This window comes from Triturus cristatus, chromosome 10 (assembly GCF_964204655.1).
Source record: "Triturus cristatus chromosome 10, aTriCri1.1, whole genome shotgun sequence".
NCBI classification, from domain to species: Eukaryota; Metazoa; Chordata; class Amphibia; order Caudata; family Salamandridae; genus Triturus; species Triturus cristatus.
Genome location: NC_140593.1, coordinates 1,078,384,084 through 1,078,401,427, shown reverse-complemented (window position 1 = coordinate 1,078,401,427; position 17,344 = coordinate 1,078,384,084). Strand labels below are relative to the sequence as shown.

At 44.6% G+C, this 17,344-nt stretch overlaps 1 protein-coding gene across 3 annotated transcripts in view; it reads left to right on the top strand.

Moving 5' to 3' along the window:
* ELFN1 (extracellular leucine rich repeat and fibronectin type III domain containing 1) overlaps positions 1-17,344 on the top strand; it is a 784,985-nt gene that overhangs the window by 493,399 nt on the left and 274,242 nt on the right. The gene's annotated exons all lie outside the window — the stretch shown is intronic.

Genomic DNA, 17,344 nt, shown 5'->3' with positions numbered 1-17,344 from the left:
AAGTCCCCTTCACCCCCTAGTTGCACGTCAATTACACGTCATACTGCTGCGCGCGCATCTATGCCAAGTATTATCCTATAGATCCACCTATGTCTGATAATGCAAACCAATCATGTTTCTTTTATTCCTTATTACGCCTAGTTTCGATTACGTACCTGTTTTGTCACTCTTCTTATCAAATGTTACGCCTTCTACATTCGTTTCATTGTAATGCACTTATTATAAAAATACATGTCTGTCAATAAATTATTGTACTTCACTTCCTGAACCCTCGTGGTGACGGAACCTGAAGGCCGCGACTCGAGTCGGCCATTTTGAATGGAATAAAGCCCATTTAGAAAACCTCTTATACCACGGATTCTGCCTCTTGTTATTTTGAGCTATTTACTTTATTTTAAGATTCCGTATGAAATTCAGTCCGGTATTTTATTTACCACATAATGGCGCCCGAACAGGGACACTTTCTCATCTCACGCGCCGGCGGTGCGTTGCAGGCCCGGTCTCCTGCCACAGCTGGACGGACCATAAACGCGTACCAGCAGGATTTCCTGTAAGCTCCCTCCGGTCAAGCGGGGGCGACTGAGGCTGCGATCAACCCAGACGAGGCGGTGAGAAGTGCGAAGTATCCCGACCAGAGCCTAGCTGAGAGAGCAAGATCCGAGGTATACAGAGGCCCACCAGGTTTTCCGAAATCCCGATGTCCAGAGGGTCCGCTGTCCGCAGTCATCGAGTCCTGTCCATTCTCTGAGGCCTTCCGTTTCAAGGAGCTACTCGGTGAGTACCATCGCCGGGGAGGCGTGTTGACGCGCACATAGGTTGTGCCGGTCAAGACGGATTTGGGTACACAAATCCGGTCTGCACTGTTTAGCAGTGTATATGTACTGTTTAGCAGTATATCAAGTATTCCGAAGAATTCAGTTATTGTCAAGAATTCAGCGTGGTGATTAGTTAGGCAGACTGTCATCATTGTCGATCATTGTTACAATGTTTAATGTTTAATGTTTAAAGTGTTCAAAGTATTGTAGTATGAATGACTGTTCATTGTTCACTGTTCATTTATTGTGTTTTTCGTATTAAGAAAATTCAAGAGTAAGTATCAGATCAGTTGTAAATATGCCGCTCTTCTCGAAGTTAAGACAGATTACTACCAGAAAAGGGGTGCTTGAAGAAGCAGTTCCTATTCCTCCTAGGGACACTCCAGGGCATTTTATGTACCATAAACATGGCTTAGATGCCATATTGTTTCTTGATCTATGGGTAGATTATACCAAGGGATTACCGGAAAGTCAAAGGTGGCCCGCAGCGGGAACCTGGGATGCAGAGTGCATCATGAAAGTGGAGGAAGAGTTATGGAAAAGAAAGGTCAGACAGTCACAGAAAGACGCTGTTGAGTTATGGCGTAAAGAATCTCATAGACGAACAGAAAAAGCACGTAGACAAGAAGAGAGGAGTAAAGAAAGTTCAAATAAAGTTCAAGAAAATCTATTAATTGAGGAAGGTATCCGAGTGAGATCAGAACAAGTAAATAGACAAAGAAATGCTCTTATGAATGGTATGTATCCCCTACTAGCCGAAGGATTGCCTAAGGCTGCTCCAGAGATACCAAAAGACTTGCCACCCCCATTATTTCCAATTAAGATACATCCAAAGGGGCTTCCCAGAACCGCAGAAGATGTTTTTCTTTCTTCATATCTAGATGACGCAGCTCCCGAGTATGCTAACGCCGCACCACATAGACCGTCTGGCGGAGGGGTTCAACGTCAGGATCAGGTATCTGTCCCCGTGCAACAGCAAGTTCCGACACAAGCGTCGGCAAGCACATCTGTTTCCGCATCTGTCTCCGCAGTCGACTCTACAGAGGTATCGACACCCATAGTTGCTGTGTCACGTTCAACGAACCCATTCACACCCGACGCCCCGGATAGGGCCACGGGAGGTGCTAGCAGTACTTTTACACCACCTAGAATAAATAAACTTGTCTTTCAAGAGTCAGCGCATTCACGTACACCTAAATTCGTAAGTGAACGTACGCTTAAGGAACTTCTTGTAAATTGTAGATATGACCCGGTGGTTGGTAAAGAGGACGAAATGGTCCTGGCATCATTACGTATCAGGCGAGCCGCAGAGTATTTAGCAAGGTTACCAGGAATGACTACGCATCTAGACAACATATATCATTTTGTTCAAACAGGACGAGATCCAGGATGTATTAACAGAGCTATGGAATTCCAGAAAGTAGAGATACAGGGGGAACTGTTACGTTTCCTCATAAACTGTATGATCAGAAATCAAGATCGTCCGGGGGTAGACCCGAATGCAATGCTTATTCTTACAAGATGGAGTCAGAATATATCAGAAGGGAGACACGATAAGCAAAATTGTATAATAGCCATGTGCCGAAAAATACGTAAAGAAATAGAGCGTATTCATGAAGAAAGATTGGGAACAGACGAGTTTGAGCAAGATGAAGTGTCCGAATCAGGGAATTCCGCAAGACAGTCAGAGACCATAGCCTATGTAGGCAGAGGAAGATCCTGTGAAAATACTAGATGTTTTCCTGATCCAATACATTCTGTATGCCCAAAAAACAGCAGAACGTATCCGACGCCTGTAATAAATCTGAAGTCTCCTGAACATTCGTTTCAAGCCGCAGATAAGATACTACGAGAACGAAGGGGTTACCACCTCCTCGATTCCATGGATGAGCAAGAATTAGCCAGATCAGCCGTTCACTGGATTGACAGTCCTGAAAAATACGGTGATGAGACCGTAGCACACACGTTTCTCAATCTCAGTACAGATGAACAACGCTTAGCTGGAATCTATATGATTCAGCAACTCCTCATATTATATAAGTGCCAACATGCTGACCCTGGTCCTTTACCTGATATATTAACGGAACTACTCACGAACAGATGGAGAGGTTCTAGTAACAAGCTAATTAAAGAGATATTAGTGTCACGTAAGCAGTATGTCCTTTTTGTAAATCCAGATTCTCTCTCGCTGCCCCACAGAGAAAGAACGCCGTACTATATGGATAGACAAAATCCTTTACGAGAAGTGCACCCAATAAAAGGCGAAGACAATGAGTTTCACCGTGTATTTGTTTACACACCCATATCAAAAATGGAATTATTAGAAATGAAGAAAGTAGTACCTAGTCATGACAAAGACCCAGCGGGTTTCCACCGAGAAATTAAAGACATGTTACTGATGGGAGAGTACACCTTTCCTGATATTATGACGATATTAAAGGTGCTTTTGCCTGCTGGCATTTATGAAAAACTGAAAGAAAAAGAGTGGGAAGTGGGTGACCAAAAGATAGACTGGACAGCATTAGCAGAGGAAGAAAGGGGCCGAACTGCAGGTTCGGGGCTCGGGGATAAAGTTAAACTGTTACCAGGTTTACTAGTACAGGTACTGCCACGTTTATTAACTACAAAAAAGGAAGATTGGGGTGCAATCACAGCCTGCAAACAAAAGCAAGATGAAGACACAAGCGATTATTATGCTCGATTTGAAAAATGTTTTGGTATAAATAGTGGTATAAAAGCAAGTAGTGACTCATATCCACATTTATTTGTGACAAAATTGGTGGAAAATGCATTGCCTCCAGTGAAGAATAGAATATTGAAATTCGAGAGTACCTGGCAAAGTAACACTCCGTCGCAAATGCTACAAATGTTACAGTATCATCACAATAGAATTAGGGATGAACAAGAACATGAGCATAGACGCATGAAGGATACAAAAATGAAAATGCTAGTTTCTCAGACAGTACCAGCAGATGGTCACAAAAAGGGTGTGACACATTCTGGTGATTCTGCAGTTCTTGTAAAAGGAACCTGCAATTACTGTAAACAACTAGGCCATTATGTACATGATTGTCCAGTCCTGAAACGTAATATAGCTACGGGTATTGCAAAAGAGAGACCACGATTAGTTAGACAAGATCAGAATGAACAAGGAGCTATGCAGCATGGACAGTCCATGCCAGTTCAGCAACAGTCCATGCCAGCCTCACAGCAACCCATACAGTTTGTGCCAGCTGCACCACCGTTGCCTGCTACTGCCACACAAACCACAACACGACAAATGTATCAGACTGCACAGTATGAATACCCTGAGTATCAGCGTTACGCATGAACCAGCCTAGAGAGGGAAGTTGACTTACCGCTTATCGAGATTCCTGTAGATCAAGAAGGACCTTATGTACATAGTGAATTATTAGGTCAAGATAGAAAATTCTTACTCGATACAGGGGCAAGTCGAACAACCATAAAACGTAGTGAAGTTCCAGGGGCACCCCTCTCAGGCTCTCAAAATGTTTCCCTTGGTTTTTCAGGAAAACCTATTGTTAATGAAGTATCACAGCCTCTACCACTTACGATAGGACCTTTGACACGAACTACAGATTTATTGCTTACTAAATCATGCCCAGAAAATCTGTTAGGAATTAAGACTCTGAAAGCACTAGGAGCCATAATATGTTGTTCTCCGGAAGGAGTAAGGTTGTTTTTACGTGATTTTAAAGGTCACTATGTGTCTAGAGACATGGATCCCCGACTACAGACTTTACCAGTACATCTATGGGCACAAGGCCCTACGGATGTTGGCTGCATGAACATTACACCCTATCGAGTTACATTGAAAGCAGGAGTGGTACTACCACGAATGCGACAATACAAGTTACCGCATGATGCTGTAGTGGCTTTGCTGAAAATCATTGATGAGCTGATTGCCCAGGGAGTAGTTATAGAAACAGACTCCAATATATGTAATTCACCGATAATTCCGATTCTTAAACGAACTGACCCTACTGCCCCACCAGTATACCGATTGGTTATTGATTTGCGTGAACTAAACAAGTGTATTGTACCACAATTTCCTGTGGTCCCTGATATATCATCATTATTGACAGCAATTGATTCCGAAGCAACATTCTTTACTGTAATCGATCTCAAGAATGCTTTTTTCAGCGTCCCAATAGATCCGGAAAGCCAATACTTGTTCGGATTCAGTTTAAATGGGCGCAGCTTTAAATTCTCACGCGCTCCCCAAGGATTTACAGAAAGCCCCAGCATCTACAGCCAAGCACTGAAACGAGAACTTGACAGTATCCACATGCCAGTCAATACTGCACTGCTTCAATATGTCGATGATCTGCTGATCACCGCAAGAAGCGAGCCAGAATGTGAAAAGGCTTCTCTGACAGTTTTACATTTCCTAGCCGACAAGGGGCACAAGGTGTCCCCTTCTAAGCTGCAATTCTGTGTTCAGCGAGTTATTTATCTTGGTCACTCGCTGTCCAAGGAGGGAAGGCAGCTTACACCAGATCGCATCCAGTTAATTGCTAACATGTCAATACCCCAGACACAGAAGGAGGTGCGGGCTTTCATAGGCCTCACTTCATATTGTAGGCAGTGGATCCCTCAGTACGCATTTCTAGCAAAACCACTCATCCAGTTAACCACACAGGAGGCAGCCACATCGACTGTTCTCCCTTGGACTCAGGAACATACACAAGCTTTTGAAAGCTTAAAGGAAGCTTTATGTCAAGCACCTGTTTTAGCAACACCATGTTATAGCAAACATTTTACACTTTTTGTTACAGAACGCGAAGGTACTGCCTTGTCAGTACTCACTCAGGATCAAGCAGGATCACGCAAGCCATGTGCTTATTTTTCCAGTACATTATATCCCGTAGCTCAGGCTTTGCCTGCATGCCTGAAATCAGTGGCAGCGACAGCTTTAGCAATCAGACAAAGCGATGCCATAGTATTAGGACACCCATTGACAGTACAAGTACCACATGCAGTAGAGGTTCTTGTGAACCGAACACAAACACAACACTTGACCATAGCAAGACTTACCGGTTATGAACTGACATTGTTTCAACCACACATAGAGATCCGACGGTGTAATACATTGAATCCTGCTACACTATTACCTGTAATTGGAACAGACCCACTAGCTCATGATTGTGTTGAAATCATTGAAATAAAGACGAAACCTAGACAAGACTTGACAGACGTTCCATTGTTAGATCCAGACCTGACGTTGTATGTAGACGGATCGTGCATGAGAACAAGTACAGGAGATTTAGTGGCCGCGTATGCAGTCACAACAGACACTGAAGTTATTGAAACAAATTGTATAGATACTTTGTCAGCCCAAGCAGCAGAACTTATTGCTCTAACACAAGCCTGTATTCAAGCCACAAATAAGAAAGTTAATGTATACACTGACTCACGTTATGCATTCGGAGTTGTACACGACTTCGGCGTGCTGTGGCGAGAGAGAGGTTATTTAACGTCCCATGGTGCCCACATTCAGCACGGACCCCTCATTCATGCTTTGTTAGACGCAATACATTTACCCACTGCTATATCGATTATGAAATGTAAAGCACACACGAAGGTTACTGATACCATTTCTCAAGGCAATGATTTAGCTGACAGAACAGCTAAACAGACTGCTCAGAATCGCACATTAGACATGACAAAGCCAATAGTTCAGACACCAACACAGTGTATGACAATTAAGGATCCCGCACTTGACGTAATTGACATACAGACACATGCCACAGCAGAAGAAATAAAGAAGTGGACTGAACTAGGAGGGATCCAGACAGATCAAGGATGGATGACGAAGGAGAAATCTGTATGGTTTCTCCCTGATTCCATGGTTCAAGTCATTATAGCTACAGTTCACAGTCCAGCACATTTAGGAGAGAAGGCTATGCTAGACAGCATTCAGCACATTTGGTTCAATAAACATTTACGAGCAGCAGCTAAACAAAAAGTTCGTACCTGTATGATATGTTGTCAGTTTAATCCAGGAAAGAGTGTTCCCGTAGAGCAGGGTGGATTTCAGCCTCCTGACCATCCTTTTGAAGTTCTCCAGATGGATTATATTCAGATGGAACGTTGTCGAGGATTCAAATATGTTCTCGTAGTTGTCTGCGCTCTCTCCCGTTGGACAGAGGCGTATCCCGTATCAGATTACACTGCCCCGACTACTGCCAAGCAGCTAGTTCGAGAATTCTTCCCACGGTACGGTTTACCACGTGTTGTATATTCAGATAACGGTCAGCCTTTCTCATCCGAATTAATGAAACATGTCTCACTCTTGTTGGGATATCAGTGGAAATTCCACTGTGTCCGACACCCCGAGGCAGCAGGTCTCGTGGAACGACATAATCAACTTTTAAAAATCAGATTGTCTAAAATATGTCAGGAAAAGGGTGTGGACTGGATAGTAGCCTTACCAGTTGCGCTATTTTACATGAGGATGGTAGCACACTCTCGAACAGGGCTATCGCCTTATGAGGTGATCTTTGGTAGGCCACCGAATATGTGGGGGACGCCTATACCCCGTAAAATAACTGATGTTGACTGTAATATGCTGACAGATTACCTGGCTTCCTTGATGTCTGCACTACAATCTTGTCGTTCACAGGTAGTCGCAGCTTTTCCTGACAACACCGAGGTGAAACCTCATGACGTAATTCCCGGCGATTATGTTCTCGTCAGGAATTTTGATCGGAAAACCCAACTGGAGCCAAGGTGGAGGCTTCCTAAGTTGGTCCTGCTGACGACCAGAACAGCTGTGAAGATCGAAGGGAGGAAAGGCTGGGTGCATTCCAGCCATATCAAAAAATTTCATGGACTTCCTCCTGACACAAACAGTACTCCCCGTGTGTCTTCCCCCATTGACTCAAAGCTACCTTTGGCTGAGGCCAGTAGCACCGAACTCTATAAACAGAAACTCAGGTCCAGATCTAAACTGTCGGACGATTTGATTGTTTAAGTCCTCTCCAAGGTGAAGCGGTTGAATCTGTCCCGACATGTATCCCTTAGGTCTGAATCATGTAGAGTCCAGAATCATAATGAAACGACATGCTTATTGTAAATCACTGCATAGCCACTGTATTGTGACTTTATTAATTTTGTTTTCTTTGAGTTTTTTAATAGTTACTGCAAGTATATTGTTGCATATGTATTATCCTGTTTCTAAACGTGCTTTCAATATAACTGATGAACATTCTTTTAGTGAATTACCCCCACATGAGTTGTCCTATAGACTTGCGCTGCGCAATAACACCTTCATTAGTATGTTACATCATTCCCATCAGACTAGTAATGCCACCAATTGTTGGGTGTGTGGCCGACTCCCTCCCTATCAGAATAACAAAGGAGTTCTGCCCTTCTTTCCACATCCATTCACACACAATGGCTCCTGTGGAGCATGGTTTAGTTTATTAAATTCCATAGACCCAGACACAGCAGTTTATCAACAACACTGGATATGGGGAAATCTGAATATAGTTTTATTCAAAGTCTGTCACCCCAATAAGGAGGGTCACCCCAGTAGAACAGGAACTGATTTAGAAAATGAAGTGTATAAATTAGGTAATTTTACGCCTAATCTTATGATTTTGAATGTCAAATCCGAAGTTGAACTAATTCTGCCCACTATGTCAGTATTTCCAGTTAAGGGTGAATTATGTGTGAGAAAAGTTGGTTCCATACATATGGGCCATAGCCAATGCGTTACTATAGTAGAATATAGTGATCAAGGTAAATCTTCATTTAGAGCTTCTCGCCATTCTTACTTCATATGTGGCCAGATGGCATATATGCGTCTGCCTCTAGATTGGGATGGTACCTGTTACATAGCATTCCTTCTGCCACCTGTTTTCCTAGCTCCCCCTGATTATTATCGAAATGTTCATTTAGTACACAATAGAGAGCGAAGAGATCTCCCAGTTGTCGATTATACTGAGACAGCATGGGACAAATATGTTGATTTCAATAAAGGTATCTTTCCCTATATAGGTACTATATCAAATAGTAAGCTGATACGCAGACTCACCAAGACTCTTGAAGCTGTAGTAAACGAGACTATAGCCGCCCTAGGCAATCTGACAGAGGAACAATCAGTGATGAGAATTGTTGTTCTCCAGAATCGTCTTGTCCTTGACGTCATCCTGGCCGATAGGGGCGGAGCTTGCAGGGTCATCGGATCCAGCTGCTGCATATTCATACCAGAAAATTCGCCATCTGTATATAAAGCTATAACACGCCTTCATAAGATTGTAAGCCAGATACACGAGAATCCAGGCACTTGGACGTGGTCCGGGTGGTTTTGGAGTGTGATATCAGCCTGGGGATGGAGAGTTCTATCCTTCCTAGGTATTGGCCTTCTCATACTATTCAGTTGCTGTCTATGTCTACAATGTGGACCAGCGATTTGTGGTCTGTGTGCCACATCGTGTATTCCACCACCAAGGTCTCGTTCAGAATGCCGGAAGAAGAAGGAAGAAGAAATGATGCTCCATGAGCAAATCGATGGAATAATGAAGATTGATGTCTCTTGAAGGGCAAGAAGGGGACAAGGAGGGAATGTGGAAATGTGGATTTTCCTGATCAGTTATGTCCCCTATCTTGGACCCCAACGGTTCTATATGCATGTTACAAGTACATGTATGTTCCCTCCAGTTCCAGTTTCTAAGACGCAAACATATGTGTGTCTACCGTCGACATGTTCTCTGTCAGATCCGCCATCAATGGGCTGGATATTCGATTCCTAAGCATGAAAGGCCACCGACTTTATATGGCTAAGTTACTCCATTTTTACAGTTCAGGCAAGTAGGCCCGATTCTGTCCTCGAAGCCTTTCCCTGCTCTCTGTCTCTGACAGCTTCAGCTTGAGCTCGCATCTGTATCCATGAACTTTGTCCTACTCCCTGTGCAGCTAACGGTGCCTGCCTCGGCCAGTTTTCGCATGCCTGCCAAGAAGCTGTATTTCACCTTCAAATTATCTATTTTGCTCTTCAGCCGATGCATTCCTGTCTAGTGATTTAGGTAAACATTTCCTTTAGCTCACAAGCAAAGGACTCAGCCTTTCCGTCCTCCTGCAAGTGATTCATAGCCCTGCTGTCATGGAAAGTTTTCTGCCCCTCGCTTCTCATATAGACACTTAGACGCTTGTACACGCACACACAGTTAGTATAGAATAGATTCTGTCCGAGAGTCCTTCCTTGTGGATAACATAGTTCTCCAAACATAGGATGGTAGATATGATTTGGGATTAGGTTGACTTGACCCCCCAGACTTCTCGTCTCCACATGTAGAGCTAAATGTCAAGTCCCCTTCACCCCCTAGTTGCACGTCAATTACACGTCATACTGCTGCGCGCGCATCTATGCCAAGTATTATCCTATAGATCCACCTATGTCTGATAATGCAAACCAATCATGTTTCTTTTATTCCTTATTACGCCTAGTTTCGATTACGTACCTGTTTTGTCACTCTTCTTATCAAATGTTACGCCTTCTACATTCGTTTCATTGTAATGCACTTATTATAAAAATACATGTCTGTCAATAAATTATTGTACTTCACTTCCTGAACCCTCGTGGTGACGGAACCTGAAGGCCGCGACTCGAGTCGGCCATTTTGAATGGAATAAAGCCCATTTAGAAAACCTCTTATACCACGGATTCTGCCTCTTGTTATTTTGAGCTATTTACTTTATTTTAAGATTCCGTATGAAATTCAGTCCGGTATTTTATTTACCACAGTCTCCCAGGTAGCTATGGTTTACTGTGTGGGGATGAAGAGGGTGAATGGTTGGACTGGTTTGAACAGCCATTTGTGGTAGCTAGTGCCTTTTGAAGGCAGAAGTAAAGTTGTACAGTTGTAGTTATTTGAAGTGGTGTCACCTTGAAGACCAATGGGACATGCGGTAATCAGTTTTTGGATGGGCATTGGTGTTTGAATTTATTGTAGCGCAAACCACAACAACGGCTATATAGATGTAGTAGTCCAGTGAATCATTATGTTTTAGTTGGTTGTGGCAGATGTTTCTCCTATTAACCACCTCTTGATCCAGCCTTACCTTGTAAGTACTTGTATAGTATGTTGGTTATGGTGTCGGTTTTTACTTTTGATTTCCTTGATATTAGTACAACCATTGCCTGCAGCAAACACAAATGCATGCAGGGCCCCATACCTTGCAAAATACCCATTTATCTTGTCTTTACATGATTAAAACTGGCCAGATTTGCAAATGTAGCCAATTTTTTAGCTATCTGTGCATGTTCTTCCCCCGGCCTTGCAATACAGCCAGCTAGATAACATGCTAAGTGTGGACGGTTTGGCCGGCCCAAGACGGCCGGCCAAACCATCATGCGCACTTAGAAAGTGCCCATCACTCCTCCCCCTGGACAGATTAGCCCCGCCTGCACCTAAAATGACAGGAACCGAGCCAGTGCAGAAAATAAACTGATAATAGCACGTTGTTATTATCACTTTATTATTCCTTTTCTGCGCTGCTCAGAAGCTGTGGGGGGGGACGCTCCCGAGCCCTAGCGGAGGAGCCTCCGCTGAGAGACAGTATGTACAAGACGTCCTTGCTGCACCCCGATAAGTCTTGCTTTGAAAAACTTGTTTTTCCAAACTCCTCTTTTCTGTGATTCGTGATCAGATCGCCACTTTCAATCTCTAAACTTACAAGACTCAAACCCAGCAGCCTCATTTTCACGGTTCATAATGTACTTGTTACATGGCACTATTTAAAGAGCCCACTGGAGCCCTAAATCTTTCATGCTGCAACTTTAGAAGTTGTGTAATTAACATCTTTAAAAAGGCATTCTGTTTCCCTCGCCTTCTTTTAAATAATTCTCCCCTCAATAAATGCTCTAACCAGCCCAGCTTTCTTCATCTACTCGCGCCTGCAATTCCATCCATCCATCCATCCCCTTTCTCTCTCCTTCTCCTCTCTCTCTCTCTCTTCTCCCTCTCAGATCGCTTTCTCTCTACCTTCTGTCTCCCTCTATTTCACTCCCACTTGAAGCCTCCACCTGCCTGCTGCAGTTAACCTCCAGCTGGGGAAAGCGACAGAGGTACCAGGGGTGGCCAGGGGGTTTCAAAGATGGCCTCAAGGGGCCCAGCCCACTGGGGACATGCCCAGTAGAATAAAAGGTGCTGTCCGGCCCTGCAAAGTTGTTGAATGCAGTTAAATGGGATTTGGGGTGTGAAGGATCAGTAGGCAGTGGTGATAACTGGCATTGTCACACATTGAATGTGTTTCTTGTTGGCTCTAAGTTGACACTGCGTGTCTTTTCTAGTCTGTGGCTCACCATTAGTCCCTGGTTTATGAGTCTGTGTTGGTTGTGCATATCCGGAGTGGGTTACGAGTATTGACTGAAAACACCGTGTTGACTTGGCAGCCTTATTAGTAAGAAAGGCCAGAGCTTAATGAAAACATGTCTGTTCAGCCTGATGCTCTCTCGCGCCCACGTATCACCCTACGCCTCTGTTGCTTCTGAGTTCTAACACATCGCAGTGCTGCCATTGCTGTGATAATGTTGAAAGTAATAAGGTTTTCAGACCTAAAGTCCTCTCTATCTTTACTCCCTCACTGCCACTTGAAGCTTCCAAGCAGCGTACTGAAATTGACGAGGGACTTATGCAGCGTACTGAAATGGAAGAGAGACTTATACAGCTACTGAAATGGAAGAGGTACTTATGCAGCCTACTGAAATGGATGATGCGTGTTTGTGAGGCATTTACTAAAATATGTCTTCTATCTCCTCGTGCTGACTCGAGCTCTACATCAAGACTATCCCTGTGATCATTTATTTGATTCTCTTCAGCTCTTCTCTGTTATTACGCTGTGTGCCCTTATTGTGTTCATTGTTTGCCTCTTCCCCTCTCTGGAAGTTTGATGAGGCTCATATGTGGTTCTATACTGGCGTCCTTCACTTCACCTCACACTTTGTTGCTCTCCATATTCTGCGCCTTCTCTTATACATACATTTCCATTTGTCAGTCAATGAGAAACGCAGAACCTTAAATAGTACCTTTATTTCAAAAGTGCTTCGGCCTACCCAGATCAACGACCGCTCCTTTAAGAGCTACAATCAATACAGCTGCTAGGCTTATCACAGGCTCCAAAAGAAACACCCACATCTCCCCTGACCTTCGTGCCCTCAACTGGCTTCCTTTTGAGGCCAGAATTCATCTGAAAATCTCTTGTATGACACATAAGGCCTTACACCACAAGACACCGAGATACCTAGCGGAGAAACTGGTACTATCGGGTGGTAACAGATCCACTAGGAGCTCCAGCAATCTTCTACTTAAGCCACAACGGTTCTCCAAGATGAAAACATACTACCGCTCCTTCTCAGGAATGGCTCCCAGGATTTGGAATGCCTTGCCCCAAGAAACGAGACTTAATCCATCCGCAGCTTTTTTCAAATAAGAAGTGAAATCTATTCTTCTAGCCAAATTTACTTGACTCTTTGATATTCCCTTGTAAATACATGCTATTCGTGTTTGCTCATCTTTCCTGTATTCACCTACTTGTCATCTCTCACATTCTCTCTCTCTCTCTCTCATTATTTCTCTTCTCATATATCCTTTCTCTCACTTTTTCAATTACACCCTCTCTACACCTCTCTCTCTTAACTTCTCCACCCGTCACCTTAACTCTGCTCCCTGGTGTCAGCCATCTTGCAGGCACAGTCTTCTTGTTGCTGGTTTCACTGGGCCCCAGCCTCTTAGACATGATTTCTCCTTTCCCCTTGCCTCATTACCGTCATCATCTTCCCACCTTTACCCTCTCACTCCCTCTCTTGCCTGCTGATATTTTCATCCATGTGGACTATAAGCTGCCTTCTTGATCCCCACCCACCTTATTTGCCATTCCAGCTCACTATCAGGGCCAGCTTAAGGGGCGTTTGATTGGTGGGGCCGCACTGGACGCGGACCTGTGGAGGGGGCGCTGACCTCAGGGGGCAGGGGGCTGTGTTTGGCAATAATTTAGGATTGGAGAGATGAGGGCCACTTTTGCCTGGTGGTAGTGAGAGAATCCGATGAGGCCGTCATGGGGTGCGGACGCCAACATGATTGTCACACCGGGCGCCACCAGCGCTAAAGCCGGCCCTGCTCACTATGACCCATACATGCCAACCCTCCAGATTCTGGCGGGAGACTACCGATTTCAAGGCCCGTCTCCCACCTCCCGACTCCTGTATGCAAAACCCCGATCCCTCAGCAGGCTTCAGATGGCAGGGACTGGTCTTGTGTGACGGTAATTATGCACTGCCAGTAACTCCTGCAGGCAAGTGCACAACATTTTTGCCTCGCTCTCTCTGTCTTTTATAGTGATTTCTCTGTGCTCCTGACAGGTAAGGAAAAAAAACGAACATTTGCATTTCTCATGTACGATCCAGCAGCAGCACACTTGCAAGTCCCATACATGCCAATAGACCCGGTGCAGGCTGCCACAGAAGCTAATGAGAGGTTGCATTCTCATAATTATTAATATTTTTTTAAATCTCCCACTTTCCTTTCCTAAAATGTCGCCATGCGTGATGACCCCATCTATCCTCTTTGATGACTCCCTCTTTTATTGCTGTTGCTCTTTCACTCTCGTGTGTGTCTTCTTTCCACGTTATTCTTTTCCTATATCACCCATAATGCTCTGCTTCTCACTGGCTCCCCAGCTCACCCTCCTACGCGCCTCTCATGTCTCTCTTATTCTACTCTCCAGAGCTTTCACCTTGCTGTCGCACTTTCACTGCTCTCTCATCCTTTTTTCCCCTTTCATGTTTCTCAAACGTTCTCTTTTCTAATGCTGTATTCCCTCCTCCCACTCCCTTTATTCCAGACACCCCCCTTTGTACTCCCTGCACCCGCCCCTCTGTGGCTTTCTCTCTTCTGCTCCATTCCAAGCCACTTGTATCTTAGGCAGGAAGGATGACTTCGAATGTATCAAGAGTCCTTGAGATGGATGCTGAGCTCAACCTGCTTCAGCCATTGGTTGTTGTAAATGTCATTCACCACATTCATTAGCTTTGGGTTGATTATGATTGGAGCAGAGTCAGGTGTACCCTTAAGAACACAGGAAGGCTGAGGAAAAGGGAATTGCCTGTTTGTCAGGCCAGAAGGGCAGGGACTGAATCATAGGCTGTTGCGCATCTGGTGCAGCTCTTGAAGGGAGCAGGGCTAGAGCAAAGTTGATTAGATGCAGCCAGACCTCTGGAACATAGGTAGGGCTGTTGCAGAGTCGACCACATTCTAGGTGCTCCTCTGACAGCTCAGTAGGGTTGGGTAAGAATCAGACATGTGCCAGATACACCTCTGGCAAGCTGTAGTAAGGATAGGATACTAAATAGTTCCAGAAAGGAAAGCACTCAGTAGATCTTGATAGATCATAGTAGTCCTTATGTCTTCCCACCACTCTTTTATTGATTTGTTTCGTTAATTTGTTTAAAAACAGCCAATGTGTTTCGTTCTCAATGAACTTCTTCAGGGCCTTTAGTTTTTGCTGGAAAACTCAGATATTCATTGCCATTTTCACTCCGCTTCAGAATGCTTTTGTGCGGCTGTCATAAATCAAGGGTGGGGCTGCAGAAATCCTCGTAGGCAAATAGGGAAGAGGTGTTTTAGGTTGCATTTCTTAGCCATAATTGCCTTGTAAATCTTTTGGTCAGGCTGGGATGTTGTCGGTCACATGTCAGGAACACTTCTCACAGGCAGAAAGTGCTGATCAGATGCTAGGTGCAGCTCTGCGAGGACACTTCGAGGGCGGACACATTGTTGGGGCCCCCAAGGGTCTTCCACAACGTTAGCTTCTTTTGTATGCCACTCATCCACCAGGTCCCAAATCTTTTCATGTTGTGCTCAACTGCTCAGACCTTATTGTAGCCTGAGTCTTCAGTCACCATTGGTGTTTCTTAGCGAATGATGGGCTGAGGTAGGGCCGTCCTGCTTCTAACTAGTCATCTTCAGAGATATTCCCAGCTATTTATGTCACCACAGCAAATTTCACCTTCTCAAATCTATCTCGCAATAATCCATTGATTCCAGTTGTTAGCCACTCCTGGTCGCCTCGCCGACGCTGACAGGGGTTTCTAGGGCTGCCGGAGAGTACATACTACTATTCCAATATTAATATTCCTCCCAATCTCTCCTTCACATTGTTGACCCCCCCCTTGCACAGATGCTTCTCCAACAACAAAATCAATAGAATACTAAATAAAGTGACTGCACTAAAAAGAAACAGAACTTTGTCAATCCTGCAACTCCCAAAGAGCATCAAGAGTTGCTGGGCTGTCCTGGGGACTAAATAGGAGTCCTGGGTGAAAAGCAGGCTGAGCAGTGGGTAAGGGGGGCAGTGCCAGTGGGCATGTCAGTCAGCAGTGTCTCTGAATCACAGCACATACAACAGGCAGTAGTGGCTCCATCGCTAAGGCGGAGGATTGTCGCCTCACTGCTCTGTGAAGAGGTCAAAAAATAAATATAAAATGATAATAACGCTTTGTTATTATCATTTAATTTTTCCGTCCTAGCTCAGCTGGTTAGGGGCGGGGCAGTAACAGTGGAGCAGGGGGAGGAGTGGTGGGACTCTCCTAAGTGCACATGACTGTTTGGCCGGCCTTCTTGAGCAGGCCAAACATTCATGTGCACTTAGCATGTTCTCCACCAGGCTGTATTGTACAGCCTGGGTGGAGAACATGCACTGTCTCCCACTCCCTGTCTAAGTGCCGAACCACGGCGCTCAGACCAATCACAACGCTGCTGTAAGGCAATGTCGTGATTGGCTAGTGGAGTCCGGGAGTCTGGGTGCTTACCAGTTCCTATCCCTCGAGTCCTGGAAGCAGCCGTAGAGAGGCGGTGGCTGGCCGACAAGTAAGTGATTTAAAAAATGTTTTTTAATTCCCTCCTCCCCTCCCCCGTCCCGCAAACCGCTCCCACCCCCCTTAAGTATTAGCCGCCACTAACAACAGGTCTAGATAGCTAGTACAGAAAGTTTAATAGACGGGCTCAAATACAGACCTTCTGAAGTGGGATAGCTTACTAGCAGAATGACTTGTCTTGTTTCTACCATAAATAACATTCCTTAAATTCACACATGCCCCTACATACCAGTTTGTTAGTCAATTCTCTGACTCACCCATTCATTCATCCACGCACTCTCCCACTCATTCATCCATCTATCAATGCACGTAACCTTAGATCCACCCACACATTCACTTGCTCACCTGTTCATCTATGTATACACTCAGTCCCTCATTCGCACATTCATCCATCCAGGCACTCGCTCGTATATCCATCCTTCTATGCGATCTGAGCCAACCATGCAATTATTGACACACCTATGCGCTCACCCACACTTTGGTCTGAATACCTATTAACATAAACTCTTCAATCAATAAAGAAGCACTTTCACATATCAAACAAAACAAGTCTTTGCTTTCATAAGGGCTTGTTGTACTTGTCGGAATGCTCCCCTCTCTCGCTCCCTTTCTTCTGCCCTCCTCTATG